Source organism: Eurosta solidaginis, chromosome 5 (genome assembly GCF_040869045.1).
Source record: "Eurosta solidaginis isolate ZX-2024a chromosome 5, ASM4086904v1, whole genome shotgun sequence".
Classification (NCBI taxonomy): Eukaryota; Metazoa; Arthropoda; class Insecta; order Diptera; family Tephritidae; genus Eurosta; species Eurosta solidaginis.
The window spans coordinates 244,791,261-244,812,694 of record NC_090323.1 but is presented as its reverse complement, the minus strand read 5'-3'; the positions used below and the strand labels follow the sequence as shown (position 1 = coordinate 244,812,694).

General features: G+C 36.2%; 1 protein-coding gene across 1 annotated transcript in view; it reads left to right on the top strand.

Annotated features, from left to right (window-relative positions):
• The window catches only part of lin-28 (protein lin-28 homolog), a 35,639-nt gene that overhangs the window by 10,895 nt on the left and 3,310 nt on the right, over positions 1–21,434 (top strand). The window lies entirely within an intron of this gene.

Here is a 21,434-nt window from a genome sequence, read left to right as displayed (position 1 = left end):
AACATGAAATGGTATATTAACTTTGGTCCGATGTTTGTAACGTTGAGAAATATAGAAAAAAGACTCACCATTAAGTATACCGAATCAGGGTGACGAACTGTGTTGATATAGCCATGTCCGTCTGTCCGTCCGTCGGTCTGTCCGTCCGTATGTCTGTTTGAACGCAAACTAGTCCCTCAAATTTTGAGATATCTCAATGAAATTTTGCACAAGGATATATTTTTGTATTATATTAGACATTTGTCGGATCATTCAGATAGAAAGTTTTTTGCCACTTCTCCCTTAATTTAGAAACTCGGTGATAAATATTTTTTGAAGTTCGAAATTCTACATTTCGATATTTTTATTTTATTTTTTTGTTAACACGTTCAGCAAATTGAACAAGTAAAATGTGGGCGTGATCCGGCCTTTTCCCTTATTAGAAGGGCTGTATTCTTTTTTTGAAAAATTTAGTATAACATCTGTTATACGAGGAGAAGTCACAGTCTGACTGTATTCGTAAGCCGATATCTATTTTTTGGAGGCTAAGTTCGAAAAAAGGAGATAGTACTTTGTTTACTTAAGACTCATTCTCTACGAAAAAGTGGGTTTGTCCAATACCCAGAAAAAAAGTTGATTTTGTCGCATAGTGTTATTATTATAAATACGAAACAACAGGTTTGACTCACTTATTTACTTTGACTTCCCCTATTCATGATATTTGGCATATCCCTATTAACTTTTCAATGCAAACCCTGCAATTTTTCCTCCAAAAATATCACGACTTTCAGATCTAAGTATAATAAGAATCAGGTAAAATAACAGTTGCAATAAATATTGAAGGTGCATTAACTTCTTTGTTTATTATTTTAGTAATAAGGTTTCAAAGCAACATTTTCTTGAATTTTCAAGTACTTTCGTTTGGTTAGGAAAAAAAACATACATTAGGGGGCGTAAAATTTTGTTAGCTGACCTAATCATGTGAAAACGACTTCATAGCTTTTAAAAAGCGAACGTCAAATAACCAAGTTACAACGAAAAAACCTTTTTGGCTGTATTTCGAGGGATCAAAAAAAATTAAAAAAAAATTTTTCCGAAACCCTCTCAACATAATCTCCAAATTTAGGGGCGGACATTAGCAACTTTTTTTTTCGACCCAGTCTAGTATATACCTATCGCATACAACCGATCGTTCAGATAGAAAGATTTTTGGCCATTTCTCCCTTGGTTTCCAATATAAAAACGTGAAACTTGGTGATATATATTCTAATATATCGTGGAAGAATTCCTGTAAAAATCATTTCGAGCTATATATAATATATATCCCATACAACCGACGTTCAGATAAGTCGGTTTTTTGCCATTTTTTATTTTATATTTATCTTAAAAATCGTTTAGGTATGTACATCTGTTCACTATATATTTCTTATTTCATACATCCGATTATTTGGAGATTACGAACGGGATAAGTTATTGTTCAGCTCCATTCATAAAAGGTATGAAGTTTTCGGCACAGCCGAAGACAGTCCTGTCCTTACTTGTTGATATTGCATTTTCACCGCAAGCATTGTCGTGGTATTTCAATTTTCTTGTCCCATTGTTATAAAGCTCACTAACTAAAATAACTTACACATCCTACTAAGTCAATATCGCGATTTGGCAAATAAAGCAAAGCAACAATTCAAATCTTCAAGAAAGAGCCACCGACTGCCCCATTACGTTTTACCAAGATAACTTTCTTTTATGTTTTGAATTGTTGCAAACTATTCCCTCTGAAGTAAAATTTGTGCTTGTTCACAACACTCATTAGTGTCTATCAAGATCTTAGACTTAAGTAATCAGTGAATAGGGTGAGTAGAGAGAGAGTGTGAGGAGCAACAAACTTAACTTTAATTAGCCCTAACACGCATTTTTGACACCATCACTCGTAATGTGAGGAAGATTATATAAGAACAATGAAGTGGAGTTTTTAAAATACTTAGCTTACATCCTTTTATCTTAAATTCAATTCATGAAACTGAGTTCCCTATTTAAAATAATAACAGTCCTTCAGTTCAAAATACACTCGAAGCAATATTTGTTAACAAGCATCATTTAAATTCTTAATTTTTGCAAAAATTAACCAACGACTTGTCGAGAACATGCCGATAAAAAAATCGATAACTGTTCTATTACAAATTTATGACATAAATCGAAAACTAACATAAAAGCGATAACTCGTACATTTCTCGTCGATAGCATACCAATAACACAACGAAAACGTGTTGATAAGAAATGGATAATACGTTTATAACCCGTCGAAAAGAAACCGATAACTCTGGATAACAAATTGATAAATGCCGTCTGATTTCGGTTCAAAATTCAGTTTTAAGTTTAATCTTTTTTTCGTCTCCTCCTAATATTTTTTTTCTTTTTCGGTATCTTTTCTTTTAACTTATTCCAATTATTTAATTCCTTTCCCTTCATTTCCTTTGCTTTCATTTCTTTCGTCTTGTATTATTTTCTTTTCTTTCTTTTTCTTTTCTTTTCTTTTCTTTTCTTTTCTTGTCTTTTCTTTTCTTTTCATTTTTTTTCGTTTCTTTCCTTTCCTTCCTTTTCTTTTCCTTTCTTTTCTTGCTATTTTCCTTCCACCTGTTTTCTGTTTCATCTGCTTTACCTTTAGTTCCTGTTTTCATTTCTACCTTCATTTTCTCTTTTATAAATCATAGAGTTTTTTACTGCCTTCCTTAATTTCCCTTAACTGATTTGCTATCTGATTTCGCTCCTTACAGATATTCGACATATTCGGGTCGAAAATTGCGACAAATGCCCGATAAAAATCCAAGTCAAAACAATTCCGGCACTTCAAACTTTTTAGATATTCGCACCAAGATCATTATTTCTCTTGAAAGTAATTTCACTCACACCCGGGATCCCGGGATCCCGGGATTAAACCTTCAGATCGTAAAAATCCCGGGAAGGAAAAAATCCAGAAAATCGTCGTACCTAATGCTTAAACATCAAAAAAAAAGTTTCCTGACTACCTGGATTGGCTAAGGCAAGGGACATTTTTTTTCCGTGATACACATTTTTGTAATAAACGGCGGCCGCCGTGTTGTGGTGTGATGGTAGCGTGCTTGGCCCACCACACCGTAGATCCTGTGTTCATGCCTCGGGCAAAGTAAAATCAAAATTCTAGAAACAAGTTTTTTCAGCTAGAAGAAAAATTTTCCAAACAGGGTCGCCCCTCGGCAGCGTTTGGCAGTGAAAAGACATCATCTTTGCAGATGCTGTTCGGAGTCGGCATAAAACAAATAGGTGCCGTCCCACCAATTTTTAGGAAAAATTAAAAAGGCATTCGTATTTGCGATTACTCTTCATCAGTAGATTATACAGTCTGCATAACTACTGATGCAAAATATTTAAAGGTAATGATTATCTATTATTATTATTAATAGGCCTTTATTTAGATCTATTGTGCTTTAATAATTACACTCCTCTACACAGTTTCTGTTGCATTGGATTTTATTCATGATTGTTAAATCCTTTTTACCCCAATTTCGAATGAAGAAGCCTTTTATGACCTTTTGTGAATTGATTCAGGGCACTACTCTGAATGCTCCATAAAGATAATCAGCTAACATATGCGCGTTCCAGTTTCCTTGGCATCGCTCTTCCGTAGTGCGGTAGTCCTGGTGAAATGCTCGACCTGTTCTTCACTGCTATAAGGAAAATATGTGTACTTTAGTGTTTTCCAATTTAATGTTATAACTCAATTTAAAAAGGAAAATTCTATTGATACAATGGGCGATGCCACGCCCATTTTTCTAAATTTGAAGTTTTTCCTATTTTATACTATTTATATAAAGCTTTTTTTTTGCAAAGATATAACTTATTTTATTCATCCACGACCCTTTTAAAAATCTTTTGTATAAAAGTGGGCGTGGTCCTTATCCGATTTCGTTAATTTTTCTTCAAAGCATTCCTTATAGTAAAGGCAACCTCTCTGCCGAAGTTTGTTACGATAGGTTTAACGATTTTTGATTTATGATTAATAATATTTGCAAAATTTATTTTATCGAAAGTGGGCGGTACCACGCCCATTTTAAAATTTTTTTTCAAATTTTATCAAGAGTCTAAATATCAGTCCACACGTCAAATTTCAACATTCTAGGTGTATTATTTATTAAATAATCAGGTTTTTTGCGTTTTCCAAAATGTTATATATATAAAAAGTGGGCGTGGTTATCATCCGATTTCGCTCATTTTCAATACCAATCTATTCTGGGTCCAGATAAGGTCGTGTACAAAATTTGGTGAAGATATTGTGACGAATATTAGTGACACTAAGTGATACTCACATCACTAGTCTGATACTAAGTAAATAAAGCCACAACAACAATAAAGCAAGCAGTCACTTGTATCTACATAAACGAATCAATCATTATGTCTACACATATATACGTACACGCAGCGGAGAGAAACGCACAAACACATGCATATATCTTATCTGAGATACAAAAGTAGGCAATCATTTGTGCAAGTATCACTCACATATCCACGCGCATATGAGAAGCTATAACGTGCATCGGTAGTTTATAGCTGCTGAGTTTATAGCTGGTAACTAATTTACATTCTAGAAACGCCTAGAAGTATGCGAACGAGGAAATCGGAGAGTATAAAAGAGCGCAAGCTGAGCAATCATGGAATCAGTTTGATTTAAGCAAGCTATTGGTTGTGAAGTACTTTAATAGAAGCCATTTTGCATTATTGAATATTATAGTTATTTTATGCAACAGTTTGGCGAAAGGAACGTTAGCAAAAGGTTGCAAATAAGCGGAGTTTCACTGAGTTCCTTACAATATCTTAATATTCACTCAAGTTATTGTGTAAACGGACAGACGGACGGACCGCTCAATCAAATTTTTTTCGACACTGATGATTTCGATATCGATTCCTTTATACCTGTACAACCAGCCGTTATCCAATCAAAGTTAATATACTCTGTGCCCAAAGCACGCTGAGTATATTAAGGCAACGGATTACAGCAGTTACTATGCCTACTATGTAATATGTCAACTGAGAAGTGCTTTTTTGTATGATACTCGTATTTCAAAAACTCGAGCTGATAGAAAAAATTTTGAGGGCAGATTTAGAAAACAAAAGAAAAAATGCATTCAACAGACAAAAAGTGATATGTTGTCCACCAGCGTTACCTTATATGAGATACTAGAATCCCGAATCCTCAAGATAACTAGCAATATAGACAAATAAATGTACATCTCCAATATATGTCATGAACGAGCAGTGGCATTGTGAAGGAGGGGCCGCAAAGGGGGCATCTTGCCCCGGGCGCAACTCACACATTTCTGGAAAAAAATGTTATACTAAAAAATGCATGTATATATCCGGAACACTTCCGACAGGTTGTGGAATAATTGAAAGCATATATCTTTTTTCCCACGATAAACGTTATGATGGGAATTATTAAAAAATGCTTTAAAAAACTGTTAAACATGAATCGGCAACACGATGGAGCACCAGAATACAAGCAGTTAGCGTTATCTTCGATGGGCTAGAGAATGTGGTAGAGCACTTAGAACAACTAGCAAAGGACACTAGCGCCACAAGTGGCACCCGAAGTGAAGCTACAATTCTGTTGCAAAATTTACTAAATTTTAGTTTCATAACATTAGTTCATTTCTGGTATGAAATCTTAAGAAGGATTGATCGCGAGTAGCGCAGACTACAAGATCAGGGGATGAATTTTAGAGAAGTTTATCATGATCTTAAATCATTGGCGACTGAACTATCCGAAATTCCAGACACTCTCTGTGAATAAGCAATAGAAAAAGCGAACTCTCTTTGTGAAAAATGGGATAATTGATATAGTAAAACGTGTAAGAAGACCCCGCAAAACGCTCATCTAGATATGTTGGTCTTTCCACAGAATGTGAAATTCCTCGCTTTATGAAAAGTGTTATCGATCGTCTCCAACAATACTGCCAATACTAAGCAGTGACTTGTAAGCACATCAATAAATCAATCATTATGTCTATACATATGTCTATACAAGCAGAGGAGAACAATGCACAAACACATTCATATATCTGAGATACTCCCAAAAGTAGGCAATAATTTGTGCAAGTATCACTCACATACACACGCGCGTATGAGAAGCTATAAGGGTAGTTATAGCTGGTAATTTTATAGCTGGTAACTAACTAGTAAATTTTAGAAATAGAAGCGCCTAGAAATATGCCAACGAGGAAACCAAACAGTATATAACAGCAGCAGTTGAGGCACGACAAGCCAGTTTGATTTAAGCAAGCTATCAGTTGCGAAATATAAGTGTTATTGTGAAGTATTTTAATAAAGGCCATTTTGCATTATTCAATATTGGAGTTATTTATTCAACAGTTTAGTGATTAGCAGAAGATTTGGAATAAGCGTAATTGCACTAAATTCGTTACAATACAAATTTCGATGGAACAAAACTTTTTATCGAAATATGTGACTGCAAAATATTACTTCGTAGTGGAAAAGGAAATGGACATAAACCTCCGCTGAATTACTTGCTTTTCTAATCTCGTATAGAGAAGATATTTTGCCCGGGCGCAAGAAAACCTCACTACGCCACTGTGGACGAGTGTGTATGTTGAAAGGGCTCAATACTCGATGTAAACAAATAGTAATGCCCACCAAAGAAAAGATGACATAATTACAATTAATAATTATGTAAATTTTCTTCCATTGTATAAGAGTTTCGTACAGTTGCAGCTGAATAATGGCTCGTCACAACCGGTTTTCTGAACTAAATTTCGAGTTAAATGCCAAAACCCCAAATGATCAACAACAGCATTTTTATATTCAGCTGAGCAAAGCACACAGAGTATATTAATTTTGTTCGCTTAACGGTAATCCGTAACGGCATAAACTAATCGAGATAGATATAGACTTCTACATATCAAAATGATCTGGGCGAAAAAAAAATTCATTTAGTCATGTCCGTCGGTCCGTCCGTCCGTCCGTCTGCCCGTGAACACGATAACTTGACTAAATTTTGAGGTATATTGATGAAATTTGGTACGTAGGTTCCTGGGCGCTCTTCTCAGATCGCTATTTAAAATGAACGAAATCGGACTATAACCACGCCCACTTTTTCGATATCGAAAATTTCGAAAATCAGAAAAAGCGCGATAATTCATTACCAAAGACAGATAAAGCGATGAAACTTGGTAGTTGGATTGACCTTATGATGCAGAATAGAAAATGAGTAAAATGGTCTTGGCACCGCCCACTTTTAAAATAAGGCTATTTAAAAGTTTTGCAAGCTGTAATTTGGCAGTCGTTGAAGATATCATGATGAAATTGGCAGGAACATTACTCCTATCACTATATGTGTGCTTAATAAAAATTAGCAAGATCGGATGACGAACTTAAGAAAATTTTTTTTTTAAGTCAAATTTTAATAAAAAATTGAATATCTTTACAGTGTATAAGTAAATTATGTCAACATTCAACTCCAGTAATGATATAGTGCAACAAAATACAAAAATAAAAGAAAATTTCAAAATGGGCGTGGCTCCGCCCTTTTTCATTTAATTTGTCTAGAATACGTTTAATGCCATATGTCGAACAAAAATTAAGCAATCCTTGTGAAATTTGGCAGGGGCATAGATTCTATGACGATAACAGTTTTCTGTGAAAATGGGCGATATCGGTTGAAGCTATGCCCAGTTTTTATACCCAATCGACCGTTTAAATAAATTAGCGGTACAGATGATGTTCTGTACCTGGTCCACATTTTGGTCGATATCTCGAACTTCACATATACAACTAAGGGCCACTCCCTTTTAAAACACCCATTAATACCTTTAATTTGATACCCATATCGTACAAACAAATTCTAGAGTCACCCCAGTCCATCTTTATGGTGATATCTCGAAAAGGCGTCCACCTATAGAACTAAGGCCTACTTCCTTTTAAAATACTCATTAACACCTTTCATTTGATACCCATATCGTACAAACACATTAAAGGGTTACCCTAGGTTCATTTTCCTACATGGTGATTTTCCCTTATTTTTTCTCCAAATCTTTCAGCTGAGTATGTAATGTTCGGTTACACCCGAACTTAACCTTCCTTACTTGTTATTGTTTGTTTCTTCAAATTTATATGGATGTATTTGATTTTACACAAACAATGCCGCATTCTTTTCATGTAAGGCGATATCCCTGGGGCACAAGCTCTTCAACGAAGTTTTCCTGACAATTGGCCGTTATCGTCTACTTTCGCTCAATCGCATTAGCACTGTATAAAAAAGAAACCAACTAAAACGGTATACTTTCGAGAAAAGCTAACATAATATACCCACATGCGCTTTTTTAGAAACTCCGAAGAATACTTCTATAGAGAACTTTTTCTCAGCGGAGTAGGTTCCGCAAAATTGTTGGATATTTAAAAAACCGGTTTAACACAATTTTAAGAGCAAATAAAAAAATTTTTGGAATACCAGGCGCGATATACTTCCGAGGAATCTACGACGGGCTTCTTTTCCAATTTTGGGTTGTACAATTTAACATTTTTCCAACAAATTGGCGAAACTCCGAAAGGCATCTGCAAGTCAGATAAATTTTTATATTGAATATTACGCCGATAGGCGATCCCGATTAGAAAAACTTTTTCTAAAGTATTTGATCCTGCCTACCAAGGAACTTGAAGCCTGGACGTTTGCTGCGGTAAGCAAGCACGCTCTCACCACGGCATTACAACCATTATGGAAGCAAAATTGGCCTTTATATTCTTCGAGGTATATTGCGATTAATCATTATTACCCAAATCTTTTGATTTGACTCTTTTTTGGAGTATTGCATTGTTTCAACGATATTTTATTATCTTCTGCAAATAGCCCATTAGATACAATCGGATCGAAAGTAAAGAATGAAACGGACTCCAAATAAAGTTTCGGAGTTCGTTTCTGTTTCGTTATTTAAAATAAATATCGATTTCGGATTCGTTTCGGTAATATGGTCAATTAAGTTTAAATTGAATTAGGAGGTACACAGCAAACTTAATGCGGGAGGGATATGACCGAACTCAGAATCTTGATACACAAACCTTCTATTATCCAGTAACTATTATTATTATTAATTATTATTATTATTATTATTTTTTTGTTACGTGGAAGGAGGAAATGCTTTATGCACTAAACGGGTTGTTAAGCCTCGGTGCTGCTCTCTGTACACACTAAAACCTAATCTCCCACGGCCTGCGCATTTTATGCACGTGGGACCGCGTTTAGCATAACTTCGGGTACGGAAGCGCACTACGTGAGCTTTTTGACCACTCTCACTTTATTCGGCTAAGCAACCATCTTGCTATTTAGCGAGATGAATATTCCTTGCATATGGGCTGACCATGTCCCAACTGTCACTTGCGCAGGTCATTTTATGGATGACACTGCCCGGGGATAAGTCCCCTAGTGGTACTTCCACTCTTCTTCGTTGCTGTGCGAAGTGATCGCATTCGAAAAAGGTGTGGCGTACGTCGTCTATGAGCCCAAAGTATAAGCAATTTGGCTTTTCAACCTTGCCCATCCTGTAGAGGTATTCCCGGAAGCAGCCGTGGTCACTTAAAAACTGTGTCAGGTAGAGGTCGACCTCTCCATGTGGGCGTTCTAACCATGGCTCCAGCTCCGGAATCAGTTCCCTGGTCCACTTCCCTGCAGTACTGCTGCTCCATTGCTGTTGCCGGCGTCGGATAGAATATTTTCGTGCCTGCGTGGCAGCAACATATCTGCGTACTCCCCCTCGGAGGTGGTCAATTGGTTTCCTCTCCTCAGCAAGAAGATGTATCGGTATGGTTCCCATAATAACAAGAACTGCGTCTGCGGATACCGTGCGTTAAGATGAGGCAATTCCTAGCGCCCCTCTGCGTCGGACAGAAGTAATTATTATTAATATTATTATTATTATTATTACTAGGCCTCGATGTCCTGCGCTCTTTATTTTGATTTATTGTGCTTGATCATTCAGCCTATTTCTGTTTGTGGAGGCCTTTATTCTATTAAAGTTCTCCTTCAGGTTTTATACTCCATATCACGAAGGAATTAAGAATTACGCCACCTTTATGGAAACGACCTTCCTTGCCATAGCGACCTATTCGCGGAGAGTGTGAAATGCGTTTCATCCTTCAGCTCACAAAATTGGCATATTTATGTATCCGATATATTTAACTTACTTAGGTGATATGCTATCCAGGCAGAGTTCGAGGGTCCTCTCTGCTTAATTTAATTAGTTTGGCTGATGTTTTTTTAGCCGGGAGAATAAAAATGTTGGCCTGTCTTTGCCCCGCTCATTCAATCCAACTGCATTGTTTCCATTTAACTGTATGTGGTTTCCGCATTCTCTGCCTTTGTGAGCTCACAGAAAGGCTCTGGCCCAGGCAATTCAGATCCCATCTTAACAAAACTTTGTTTTTGGCTGCCAAAGCATTTAGGACTCCACTGCATTTATACACTAGCTTAGAAGTAGTTTGGAGTAGGTGGAGAGCGTAGTCTTTTAAGAATTCAAGTACAGTTAAGCTTCGGCATAGCTGAGGAAGCCCTTGTGGAATGAAGGATTCATCTGGTATAGTAGACAAACGGTGGCTTAACTGAGGCAAATTTTTGAATGACTTAGAACTGAGAACAATCAAGTTTGTCCATAGTTTAATAGGGGCAGAAAATGTCTAGACACAATCTTATTTACTATGTGGTCATTATGGTACGCATGTACGTGTAGAGACTCAAGTTGATTGTCAAAGCCACTCACAGGATATACGGCATAAGTGCGTAAAAGATCATGAAATGTTGTTGACAGTCGGATATTTGACAAAGGGCAGAGGAAAAAGCACCAGCACTAAATTGAAGGAATGAAAGGTAGCGGCTAAAAGATTCCACTTACCAAACTCCTATATTAATGTATGTATGTATTTATGAAAGTACCCAACAAAAAATGGGCACCTTATAGAAGGCTAATTATACCTTTCATGAAGATAAAATGGTATATTAACTCCGTCACGAATCCCAAAATTGTAAGTCCTTAAAGGAAAATAGATAGACCCACCATTAAATATACCGAAATAATCAGGATGAAGAGCTGAGTTGATTTAGCCATGTCCGTCTGTCTGTCTGTCTGTGTGTATGCAAACTAGTCCCTCAATTTTTGAGATATCTTGATAAAATTTGACGAGCGCGCGTATTTAGGTGTCCGATTAGACATTTGTCGGAACAGACCGGATCGGACCACTATAGCATATACCCTCCATACAAACGATTTATCAGAAAATGAGGATATTTGTCATATCTTCGTCAATTTATCAGATTGAAGCTTCAAACTTTACCATATGCTTTCGTATATTGCACATATTGTTGTCTGAAAAAACGGATGAGATCGGTCGTATACATAGCATATATCCCCACAACCGATTGTTCAGACAGGAAACTTTTCGAAACCGTCCTTACTTGTTTTTTTGATCAAAAGGCATAAAACATGAAAACAATTAAGCCGTCTCTCTCTAAGAAGCAACGTTCTGTATAATGCTGATGGGCTATGTAAATTTAAAAATTTTTTAGGGTGTTATTAGGAGGCGCGCTTTCTGTGAGACGAAACCTTACTCATATTTTTAGTTAAGTAAGATACGTCATATTAAGCTCTATAGTACACGGTTAAAATTTTGGGCATACATCTGAAAATATATGTCAAATAGGGTAGGCCAAATTTATTGTTGAAAGGCACATCCAGTTTCTGAATCTATGGGTTATACTGAGTAATATTGTCCATGGGACCATAGGTCTGAAATGAATTTCAAGCCTCCCTAATTTTGTTAGAAAAACAAATAAAATACATGAAAATAAATATCAAATTCGGATTCGGATTGGAATATAAAATGCTCTAACAAAGTTAGGGAGGCTCGAAATTCATTTCAGACCTATGTTCCCATGGACAATATTACTCAGTATGACTCATAGATTCAGAAACTGGATGTGCGCCTGAAGTTTTTTCCCCATTTTCCCCCATACAATTTGTGGCCCGCCCTAATGTCCAATCCGAATTTATTTTAAAACTTACATTATAGCCGTTTTCGTGAAAATAAGTACGCAGATCTTAGTTTCTTTTTTAAATGTTCATGCGTCGGCAAGATGTCCAAATAAGAGTCGTTTGCTCAACCCGCTGAGTTGTCATACCTGTATAGCGAACATATCGTAACACTTTTCGAAAAATAGTCTATGAGTTGCAGTAATTTATGAAAAATAATAATACCAGAAGGGTCTTCAAGTTTGCTGGTCAAGTTTGCTTCGTCCTGCTTATAGCAGGGTTTTCTTAGTTGGCTCGAGGTCTAGCTGTCCTGAAGCAGAGACCATACGAGTTACAGCGGCGGTTCGCATCTCATCTACCGCAACATTTATAGCGGCGAACTCCGCATAGAAGATTGTGCAGTGATCGAAACTTAGGCTTCGCACGAACACCGAACTCATGCCAAAATACCACAACACTCTCGTTCAGCTTGGTTACATCCGTGAAGGGCTCACCAGACTCCTGTTCTCTATTGATTTCCTACTCCATCTTTCCTTAAGGGGATTTTAGTAGTGCATGTGAAAACAGGAGCCGAGGTCGTCGAAAATTTGTCCGTCCTGGCAGAGAAACGAGTCGAAGTTGATAAGAATACGAGAGTGGCCGTAATTCACAATAAAAGTATATCAGTTAGGCTGTTAATCTTTGTGACCATACGGTCGGTACTAAATGTTACATACTTTTCTGCGCACTTTATTCTGATTTAGATATTTTTGTCGATGGAGTTTTAGCGTCAGCAAAGGCTGGAATTTGGGGGCTGTACACACTTTTTGCTTTTATATTTTTAATGAAATATTTTAGTTCGGCTTGTGTAATGTGTTATTTTAATCCAACAGCATTTATTCCTTATACCCACGGAAATTATATCGGCCAAGTGGTCGCCGATAGAGTTGCTTCTTTCAGAATATTTCACGTTCCTTCAGAGGAAGCCAATTTACGTAGATTTGTATTCTGTGTTTGTTTACTTCATAAATATTAAACTCGAAGTGACATTTGGCGCCATTTGCAAAAGTTATAGCGATTGCCAATAGCGTGAGTATATTTAACGACTTAAATGGAGCTTAAATGCATAGGCCCGTAATTATAGTCGAAATAAAATATAGTTTTATTGGTTGAAACATGGTTATAAATTAAATATCTACTTAAATCTGCTATAGTCCACTTAAAAACTATTATATCTCTAAAAAAGTATTTTACATTTAAAATGACATGAGCCCGATTTTAATTTTTTCAAATAGGTTTTAAGTTAATGGTCTGCTGTCAAAATTTGTGAGAAATTTAACAATTTGCTATTTAAACGATATGAACTTAAACGTAAGTGAAAAAAGGCTTCCCCGACAAGCAAATATACGTCAGGAGCTAATTTATTATACCTAGAATGTGTATTAATATGTTTGCGACGAAAATTACACAATCTTAAAATGTGCGGTGGTTAGTTACTTGGCTCCACATATGCAAAATCTTTAATTAAGTCTATTCCGCATTCAAAGATATTTGTGAATTTTGATATTTTAGTATCTTTTGAGGAAAAAGTAGGATCCTATACTGATTTTGGCATTAAATTTAGAAATAAATATTCAATGGAAGGAATTATTTACCACAGGCGTCGATTTTTTTTTTCGAAGGCGGCAAAATAATATTTGTACTCTGTCAAGATATTTTTGCAAAAAAAAAAGTTTAAGACTTTCATGTGGTTGATGTAATTTTGGTGATATTATTGTACACTAAAAATAAATAACTAAAAATGCGTTTGCGCTGATAAAATTTTCACTAGTTTCGCAGCCGTTTGAGGGTAATTATTCGGTTTTTTGTGAATATCTATTAATAAAAGAACAATTTCTTATTTCCGACTTCTAATTATTGAATTACATTACAGAATGCTTGAATTCAATTCTGCTGGCATTTCCTTTTGTGTCTTCTATTCCCCTTTACATTTGACAACTCCTCTTAAAAGGAAGCTTGAAATAAAAACGGAATACAACAAGAATTAGCAACAAAAATTTTAAGAACTGCTTGGTACGGGGCGGGCGCTGTTGTACTACTTCCCTCCTTTATCACCCTCTTAGTCTATGTCATGATCGACTTGAGTTCAATGATTTTCTAATGTAAAAGGGACTTACACTTTGCAGGTCCATGTACAATGGCTCAACATTTTAGTTCACTTCTTTCCTATGGAAAACTATTATAAACTCCCTTTATTTATGCTGACTTTGTTAAGACAAACCTAAATGTGATTTAACCTGATTATCATTGAATGTCCTGCATACTTATTAGTATCGAGGTTAGAGATATCCCTATTCGGTTTCGGGTATATTAAATTAAACGGCTTTAACGGTTAGGGCCACCTAACATTTAAGGTTTGCATCATTTTGGCCGTCACATCTGTCTTAATAAAAACAACTTTTCTTTACAACAGTTTTACAAACTATATAAACTATTCAATATGAATACGAGGACAACCTTGTTGCTTCCTTTGCTTTAAGGAGCCAAAATCCGCTTTAACTACTTATTCGTTTATTTTGCGAGATTTAAATAATTTTTTAAGAAAGAAAAGATTAAGTAAATTTTTTTTTAAATATGTTCATGTTCAATTAAAAGATTATGCATTCAATTTTAAATTAACGGCTGGTAGAAAACAGCGAATTTTTCAAAACGTTTGCTAATAACTTTTAAATAGAATTGAATGATAATTATCCGCCACCGGATTATGCTCAAAACGCGTTTTCAGGTACTCCTTTGACAATTTTTGTGCTATTGTAAGAATTTTTGTCAAGTAACAAATTTATATTTTTTTTATAGGTGGAGTCAAGTAACCATGGTTGTAAGAAACAGGGTGAACTTTTAAAATTTCTAAAAAATTTCTTCATAGCGCCAATCAATACCTTTTTTTCATGCGGATACCCTGTCCATGCTTATTTTAGCTGAAAACTGTGTTTAATATGTCTATGACAGACCAAAATTTTAAATCCCATTTTTAATTTAGGCAAGATTTTAACTAAAGGGTATTTTAGTCAACGACTATGATTACGGGCATAGTTTGTAGCGTACATTTTTAGTTTTAAAGGCATTGGGCTTAAGCACCTAAAATCAATATTTTTGTTTGCATATTTTGTGGTTCCCTGCTTCCCGTATGGAGCAAACAGCACTGCATCTATGTTGCTTAATCCTTATGATCGCTTATACGTTTTTTTTTGCTGGGCATATGTATGTATATTCAATCTGTTCATTTCCCTGAGACAAAATACGTACATCCATAGTTGTGTTATATGCGCGTAGATATCGTGTGAATACTTTAGTTTTCAATAGAAATTCCTAATAACATCTATTTCAATGGCCCTCAAAGTAGCAGCAGAATAAAAGCGAATTGTGCTCCATATAAAGCGATGGAAAAAATATATAGAAATACATATGTACATGCGTTTAAGATGCCCAATTTCGTGAAGTCGTTCACCCGCTTTATAAATAGTATGTGGGTTAGTAGATAAGATAGGAAAACAACTACATACAAATTAAAATAAATACTCATTTTTAGTTCTATGAATGGGATATGCTTATCTATGTACATATGTGCAGGCTATATATATGCATACATAAGTTTATTTCGGTATACAATGTGCATTACGTAAACAAAATTAGTTTACCCAAAATATTCATTCATAAAAACGTACTCGTAGACCTTTTATACCCAGCTACCATTACCAGTATACAAAATAGTGCCGCAAAAGTGTGGTAAAATCCCTGCGTAAAATGCGCTTAGTGTAGGATGAATCCGGATGAGTCGCAATTCAGTATGCAACTATAGCCTTTGATCTCTTTATATGGGTGTGGGGAGTTCCCCGTTGTTTGAGCATGTCCTATGGAGAGATCAATTGTTGCTGTTTATGCTTGAACGGGTAGTGTAAGACTGGTCCTCTTTATCGCCCTGCGGGTACTGTCGGGCAGGTCCTTTTTCTACTCTTAATGCCCTTACATGTACCGTTCGACACATCGTTTTTGTATCCCTTCGCGTGCCGCGCGATCCCTCCGAATATTGTCGTACCCCACTCGCACTCTTACCGATTTTACATTTTTTTACACTCGTATACAACACTTTTTCTTGTTTTTTGTACGATAATGGAGCATAGCATGTTCATTGGAATTGCCTGCAATAATTTAATCTGAATAATCCCAACTGTACGCAGAAGGTACTAGAGCAAAATAGATCAATAGCGCACAACTCTCTTTAGAGATTAATCGATCGACGGATATGTTGCTTTCGGCTCTTGCTATTAGTCACTTGCTTGTCCTTCACGCTTGGTGAAGACATTGGCAAAGAAGATGACAAGACCTTGAGGATACAGTGATTCAGTGTGGTCAATCGCAAGACGTGACGCATTACCTGTGCCTGAAATCACATCCCGCCAAGGACTGTTTTTATAGGAAGTTATAAACAAATGTTCAATTTTGCCTCCGTCGCCGCAACCGTGAGTCTGTAGGCTAACCAAGTAAGGAGGGCTAAGTTCGGGTGTAATCGAACATTACATACTCAGCTGAGAGCTTTGGAGACAAAATTGTCTTTTTTATGGATACATACAAATGGTAATACTAAAAAGTGGAGCAACTTGCCTTTGCTATCTCTCTTCCGCTATAAATTCGTTTTATTTGAATATTTTTTTTTAATATTTAAAGAGTATTTTAAAAGGGAGCGGGCCTTAGTTCTATAGGTGGACGCCTTTTCGAGATATCACCATAAAGGTGGACCAGGGGTGACTCTATAAGGTGTTTGTACGATATGGGTATCAAATTAAAGGTATTAATGAGTTTTTTAAAATGGAGTGCCCTTAGTTGTATATGTGAAGGAGTTTTCGAGATATCGACCAAAATGTGGACCACGGTGACCCAGAACATCATTTGTCGGGTACCGCTAATTTTTTTATATATGTAATATCACGAACAGTATTCCTGCCATGATTACAAGGGCTTTTGATTTCGCCCTTTTCATTTTCTTCTACTTAATATGGTAAGTGTCACACCCATTTTACAAAGTGTTTTCTAAAGTTATATTTTGCGTCAAAAAACCAATCCAATATCCATTTCCATCCCTTGTTTCGTATTTGGTATAGAATGATGGCATTTTTTTCATTTTTCGAAATTTTCGATATCGAAAAAGTGGGCGTGGTCATAGTCGGCTTTCGCCCATTTTTAATACCAGGATAAAGTGAGTTCAACTAAGTACGTGAACTAAGTTTAGTAAAGATATATCGATTTTTGCTCAAGTTATCGTGTTAAAAACTGGGCGTGGCTTCAACCGATTTCGCCCATTTTCACAGAAAGCAGTTACCGTCATAAAGGCTATGCCCTTACCAAATTTCACAAGGTCTGGTAAATTTTTGTTCGACTTATGGCATTAAAAGTATTATAGACAAATTAAATGAAAAAGCGCGAGCCACGCCCATTTTGAAAATTTCTTTTTTTTGTATTTTGTTGCACCATATCATTACTGGAGTTGAATGTTGATGTTCAATTTTTTGTTAAAATTTGACTTAAATTTTTTTTTTAAAGGGGGCGTGTTCGTCATCCGATTTTGCTAATTTTAATAGGAGTAACGTTCCTGCCAAATTTCGTTATGATATCTTCAACGATTGCCAAATTACAGCTTGGAAAACTTTTAAATTACCTTGTTTTAAAAGTGGGCGATGTCACGCCCATTGTCCAAGATTTTACTAATTTTCTATTCTGCGTCATATAACCAACTCACCTACAAAATTTTATCGCTTTATCCGTCTTTGGTAATGAATTATCGCACTTTGACGGGTTTTCGAAATTTTCGATATCGGAAAAGTGGATGTGGTTGCAGTCCTATTTCGGAAATTACATACTAAATTTCATTAATATACCTCAAAATTTAGTCAAGTTATCGTATTCACGGACAGACGGACGGACGGACGGACATGGATAAATAAATTTTTTTTTCGCCCAGATCATCTACATCTATCTCCATTAGTTTATGCCATTACGGGGTACCGTTATGCGAACAAAATTAATATACTCTGTTAGCTATGCGCAGTTGAGTATAAAAAATTTCCTATTGTAGAAAAATCTCACTCACCGATCCGTTTCTGCATTGCTTGACGATGGCGCTCCATGTTACTCATTTTTTAAAAGCCATACGTAGTTCTTATCTCCAGGTCCCACTATTTTTGCCGTAATATACTCGACAGTAATTTGGACACCTTTGGTCGATTCTGCCTCGACTACGAACAGTCGTATTCAGCATCGTTTTCCTCTGCACCGAGGCACATGCGTCTACGATCTCTGACGTCTTTTATTCTGTGTAGATATTTTTTGAAGTGCCCATGTTCATAGAGCAGTTGGTTAACTCAAAATTTAACATCGTTCAAACTTCTATAGATAAACCTGCGTTTGATGTTGTCGTCCGTTTGTCTTATTGTTCACTTTCTCAGCGATCTTGCCACTACGCCCAGCAGGTACCATAAGTTTTCTATCGTTTTCGTAGGACTTGCACACGATCTTAGAAATTTCACAACCCCACGCTTCCTGTCCACGCCTTTCCCGCCTGATTGATCATATGCAACTTCTGTCTGTCGTGTATCGTATATTACTCGAGTACTGCACCCTCCTTTGCCAAATTATCAGCCTTTCATTACGTTCCATCTTTTTATGATTATTTTTTTGTCTAATGCTTATTTTCCTTTATACCAGTGAAGATGTAAAGTTCGGCGTGAGCGGAGTCCAGAATGCTTTTTGGGCCGCCTGACTATCAATATAAGCTTAAGCACGCTTCCTCAACATTCTCTGCTGCTTTTATACGTCTTTTTTGTTTGGACATCGCAATATTGTAACCATTCTTTCAGGTTGTAACGTGAAATATGTTCGCGATAATTTAAAGAACGCTACTTGTTCGCTATTTTGCTTCACATGTGCCATTCATAATCCGCCGTTCCCATATACATACATATAATAATGATCTTTTTTTGCGATAACGATGGTGCAGTGGGATTTAATGGATCATGGTAATTTTCTAAGTTTAAAGATATACCTACTTCTGAAATACATGGTTTTGGAAACCTCTCAACAAGTTTTGCAGGCGTAGTGGCTTTAATGCTGGTGGCAAGTTATTTTTTCTGCAAATTTTAGTTGTTCCGTGGTAAACCGTCCTGTTAATCTCCTCTCACCTTTGTTTCTTGTTATTAATGATATGGGGTTTTAAATGCCTTTTATCTTTTCTTAGTATGCCCCTGCTTCGAAGTTAGCGTCTCCCATACGCCTTGCTTTTACGGACGCTTAAGCGTAGGTATTTTGTCTTACTTTTGCTGCTCCTTCTGGTCACCACTCTTTAGTTTTTGCGGAAGCATCTATTTAGTTCCTTCTACGTGCTTCTTGTAGGCCTAATACGAAGAATATAATTTGCTGGTCGCTGCCAGTGAAGTCTTCCATCACCTGTTTCTTTCGAGTCGATATGGACACCCTTTCAGATGCTATCATATTATTTCTTGTTCGCAACCTGGCCTATTGTTAGTTTGTGTGCATCCGTCATGTCGGGAAGCCGCCTTCGTTTTGAATTGGTTCTTGTCATCCCCCTTTGCCAAAAGTTGTCGGCGTTATAACATTATTTATAACGATAGTATTGAACACTTTAAAATAATAAGAGCAAATAAGAGGCCATCTGCAATAAGACCATAACGCCTATATTTCCACTCCCGACCAGTGCCACCAATATCTAAATTGTGGCTGATATACATATATACAACTTTCTTAAATTTTAAAAAGTCTATTTATACTGCTTTGAGCTAAGATTTCTTAAAAAAAGTGGTACGGCGGCTGTGTGAAGCCGGCACCCCGAAATGCGAATTTACGAATAAAAGCCATGTTGTCTGTTTGCCCAAGGTTGGGCCAGGATAGTCCAAAATTTTTTTTTCCTTGGCCCAATCTGTAAGAAATTTGTCAAGTTGAAACGCCCCAAAATCAAAAAATGCTAAATGTCTTTTTGTACACTGCCGTTTTTTGCATAACGAAGTCCCAGGATAGGCCAGCTTTCTTGTTCGTTGTCATTCTGTGGGGAAAATATTATCGCAAGAAAATTCAACAAAAATGTTCAAATGATTGAAAATTGTGGTTTGTTTGCCCAAGGAATTCCTGGGATAGAACAGCCTTGTATTTCGTGAGCCCAACCTTGGAAAAGAAATATTGGGAAAAACAATTTTCAAGTTGGTATGTGGTTAGTTAACCCAGGAAAGCTAAACCATTTTTTTGTTGGCCACTTTTGGAAAAAAAAAAAATTATCGTAAAAAAACTTTTCACGTTGAAAAATCTCCAAAATAGAAAAAAAATTTAAAATTATTATTTTCATACTGTGGCTCGTTTACGCAAAGCCAACACATAACCCTGAGACCTGAAACTTTGACGAAACTTTGGGCTCTATAAGGTTGTAATATTTAGGACAAAGGAGTTTTCTAGATGGAACAGGGATCGAGATATTCAGAGAGGTCTTGCAACCGCTGAACATACTACTTGTCCACGGATCGTGACTAACTAAACAAATCGTCCGAACTTGGAAATTTTGCTTTCGAGTTTTGAGGAACTTCCAAATAACCCAAAGACTTGAAACTTTGAACGAAACTTCAGGCTTTATACGGTTTAACCATTTAGGATAAAAACGTTTTTAGATGTGAGCTTACGATAAATTTTTAATAATCTAATCTCTGAGCTACAAACATGAGTCCTTACACATATGTAGTTCAGGTCACTTGGCCCACCCTTCCATTTCACTATTCCATTCATGAAAAAAAATAATCATTTTGCTTATTTTAATATTAAGGGTTTTCCAATTCAAAAATATCTTTTGCAATAACTTTTTTTCATGAATGGGATAAAAAACAAAAAGGTGGGCTATCCTGCGTTAACCTTAGGCAAATGAGTCACATAGTGTTTATTAAAAAATTCGCATTTCGAACTGAAAGCTTTGTACAGCATCGGGCGGAGTATAAATATTGTAACGAATTTACTTGCAATTCACCTTATTTGCAATCTTCTGCTAACGTTCGTATCGCTAAACTGTTGAATAAATAACTCCAATATTGAATAATGGGAAAATGGCCTTTATTAAAGTACTTCACAATAACACTTATACTTTGCCACGAATAGCTTGCTTAGTAACCAAACTGATTGATAGCTTAAATGAAACTGATTTCTCGCCTCCACTGTTGTCGCCGTTTTATACTGTCCGACCTCCTCGTTGCATATTTCTAAGCTTTTCTAATTCCAGAACTTACCAGTTAGTTATAAATTTCTCAGCTACAACTACAGATGTACAATTTTTATAGCTTCTCTCATACCCCATGCGCTTGTATGTGTGAGCGA